Source organism: Oryx dammah, unplaced genomic scaffold, assembly GCF_014754425.2.
Source record: "Oryx dammah isolate SB20612 unplaced genomic scaffold, SCBI_Odam_1.1 HiC_scaffold_23, whole genome shotgun sequence".
Taxonomy (NCBI): Eukaryota; Metazoa; Chordata; class Mammalia; order Artiodactyla; family Bovidae; genus Oryx; species Oryx dammah.
The window spans coordinates 88724169-88727896 of NW_024070207.1; the positions used below are offsets into that span (position 1 = coordinate 88724169).

The 3728-nt window shown below is 39.5% G+C and overlaps 1 non-coding gene across 1 annotated transcript; it reads right to left on the bottom strand.

The window, feature by feature from the left end:
* Nucleotides 1-3342: 3342 nt before the first annotated feature.
* TRNAR-CCU lies at nt 3343-3415 on the bottom strand. The gene has a single exon. It is a non-coding gene; the product is annotated as a tRNA-Arg (tRNA).
* Between the last annotated feature and the right edge of the window lie 313 nt (nt 3416-3728).

The window sequence follows — 3728 nt, forward strand, 5'->3', positions numbered from 1 at the left end:
CATCCGTGGAAAAAGCAAGAGAGTTCCAGAAAAACATCTATTTCTGCTTTCTTGACTATGCCAAAGCCTTTGACTGTGTGGATCACAATAAACTGTGGAAAATTCTGAAAGAGATGGGAATACCAGACCACCTAACCTGCCTCTTGAGAAATCTGTATGCAGGTCAGGAAGCAACAGTTAGAACTGGACATGGGACAACAGACTGGTTCCAAATAGGAAAAGGAGTACGTCAAGACTGTATACTGTCACCCTGCTTATTTAAATTATATGCAGAGTACATCATGAGAAACGCTGGACTGGAAGAAGCACAAGCTGGAATCAAGATTGCTGGGAGAAATATCAATAACCTCAGATATGCAGATGACACCACCCTTATGGCAGAAAGTGAAGAGGAGCTAAAAAGCCTCTTGATGAAAGTGAAAGAGAAGAGTGAAAAAGTTGGCTTAAAGCTCAACATTCAGAAATTGAGGACTTAGAGTACATCAAACAGAAATATAGAGTCTAGAAACTGTTAAAGCCTGCCAAGGAGCTGGATGAGTTATAGAGCATACTGATGTATTGGCCTCCTGAAGCACACAGTATTAAAACCCCAGAAAGTGTTGCAGAATAAATGATGCCATGCAGCTATTCTTATTGGCTGCTTTTCTTCTTAGAAAACAGGCTGTGCTATATTTAACTTTCCTAGTGTATACCTTTTTTCTACCTCTTTTTTTCTACCCTGATTTAAAGGATTATTTACTCAGACTGTTCAAAGGTCTCCCATTTCATCACAGGAAAAATTAGGAACAGCCCTCTCATGAAGATAAAAAGTCCTGTGACTGGTGTACCCTAAAAGAGGTGTCAAATCCTAGTTAAGGGTACACAGAATATAGAAGTAATTATTGACCAGTGAATAAGCTTTTCCATCTTTTCCTACTGGGAGAATAAGGATTAAGTGATATCAAAGGAGAGCATAAATTTTACTTTGCTCTTGTTTTGAGCACCATGATGAAGAATGCCTATGGGCTGTTTAGGGAAGTTTACAATGAGGTAATGTAAGATTAGGAGAAGTTATGGTGTTTGAAAAGGGCTTCCCTGGTGTCTCAGATGATAAACAATCTGCCAGGAATTTGGGAGACCTGGGTTTGATCTCTTGATCGGAAAGGTCTCCCTAGAGAAGGAAATGGCAACCCACTCCATTATTCCTGTCTGGGGAATTCCATGGACAGAGGAGCCTGGCAGGATACAGTCCATGGGGTTGCAAAGAGTCAGATATGGCTGATGGTGTTTGAGAAATTAGGGAATTATGAATCAATAATTTTCCACTCACTAAGTTGAGGAAATTGCTCTGTAGATTTGGCATCATGAATTGAGTTATGAATGCATTCATCCCAGAAATACTGGAAAGTAAATAATTATGGGTTTTATCCATATAGAATAAAATTTAATTCAACTAGACATTCCCAATGCAATTTTTTATACTTTAAAGTGAGAGGTTAAATACTTAGGGCAACAAAAATATATCAGTTATTTTCAGTTATGAGGTACAAATTCAGTTCAGTTCAGTCACTCAGTCATGTCTGACTCTTTGCGACCCCATGAATTGTAGCACGCCAGGCCTCCCTGTCCATTACCAACTCCCGGAATTCACTCAGACTCACGTCCATCGAGTCCGTGATGCCATCCAGCCAGCTCATCCTCTGTCATTCCCTTCACCTCCTGCCCCCAATCCCTCTCAGCATCAAAGTCTTTTCCAATGAGTTAACTCTTCACATGAGGTGGCCAAAGTACTGGAGTTTCAGCTTTAGCATCATTCCTTCCAAAGAAATCCCAGGGCTGATCTCCTTCAGAATGGACTGGTTGGATCTCCTTGCAGTCCAAGGGACTCTCAAGACTCTTCTCCAACACCACAGTTCAAAAGCATCAATTCTTTGGCACTCAGCCTTCTTCACAGTCCAACTCTCACATCCATACCTGACCACTGGAAAAACCATAGCGTTGACTAGACGGACCTTAGTCGGCAAAGTAATGTCTCTGCTTTTGAATATACTATCTAGGTTGGTCATAACTTTTCTTCCAAGAAGTAAGCGTCTTTTAATTTCATGGCTGCAGTCACCATCTGCAGTGATTTTGGAGCCCCCAAAAATAAAGTCTGACACTGTTTCCACTGTCTCCCCATCTATTTCCCATGAAGTGATGGGACTAGATGCCATGATCTTTTTTTTCTGAATGTTGAACTTTAAGCCAACATTTTCACTCTCCACTTTCACTTTCATCAAGAGGCTTTTTAGTTCCTCTTCACTTTCTGCCATAAGGGTGGTGTCATCTGCATATCTGAGGTTATTGATATTTCTCCCAGCAATCTTGATTCCAGCTTGTGTTTCTTCCAGTCCAGCGTTTCTCATGATGTACTCTGCATATAACTTAAATAAGCCAGGTGACAATACACAGCCTTGATGTACTCCTTTTCCTATTTGGAACCAGTCTGTTGTCCCATGTCCAGTTCTAACTGTTGCTTCCTGACCTGCATACAGATTTCTCAAGAGGCAGGTTAGGTGGTCTGGTATTCCCATCTCTCTCAGAATTTTCCACAGTTTATTGTGATCCACACAGTCAAAGGCTTTGGCATAGTCAATAAAGCAGAAAGAGATGTTTTTCTGGAACTCTCTTGCTTTTTCCATGATCCAGCGGATGTTGACAATTTGATCTCCGGTTCCTCTGCCTTTTCTAAAAGCAGCTTGAACATCAGGAAGTTCACAGTTCACGTATTGGTAAAGCCTGCCTTGGAGAATTTTGAGCATTACTTTACTAGCATGTGAGATGAATGCAATTGTACAAATTACAAATATATATTTTGTCATCCTTGATGCAGAGTCCCTAAAGATATTTCCTACTCAACACTTTGTTAATATAGCTGACTTACATGGAAAAAAAATATATGAAGAATGTTTCCAATTGTTATTTTCTTCAATCTGGTCTTATCAGTTTGTTTTAATCCTTCTTATCATTATTCAAAAGTTGAAATATAAAATTTGAGAGGCTGGAATTAATTTTATGAAATTCACAATGGTGATTTTTCTCTGGGGAGAAAAGGGTGAGTGCAGATATTCATCCTACAGATTTTGTCATAATGGTTTATTTGGTCTTGAATCATAAATATTTCATAATTTCAGTTTTTACTTCTTTAAATTGAATAAATTAGCAGTTTAAAAATTATTTATAGTTTCTTAGTGCATAGCTCCTTTTGTCTATTCTTTGTTGTTGTTTTTAAATATTTATTTATTTATTTATTTATTTTGCTGGGCTAGGTCTTAGTTGTGGCATGCAGGATCTTTGATCTTCTTTGTAGCATGTGGGATCTAGTTCCCTACCCAGGGATTGAACCCGGGCCCCCTGCATTAGGGGTGCAGAGTCTTAGCCACTGGACCACCAGGGAAGTCCCTATTCTTTGTTGTTAATGTCTAATTTTATTGCATGTAGTGAAAGATTGAGCCTATCTGATATTGTCCTTTTGGAATTTATTGAGATTTTATTTATGCCATAATGCATGGTCTGTTTTAGTAATTGCCCCATTATTTGGAAATAGTAGTAATTTTAGTAATTGCCCCATTAGTTGGAAGTCACCTCTATTTGTTGGACTCTATATGGGGCTTCCCTGGCGGCTCAGAGGGTAAAGCATCTGCCTGCAATGCGGGGGACCAGGGTTTGATCCCTGGGTCAGGAAGATCCCCTGGAGAAGGAAATGGCAA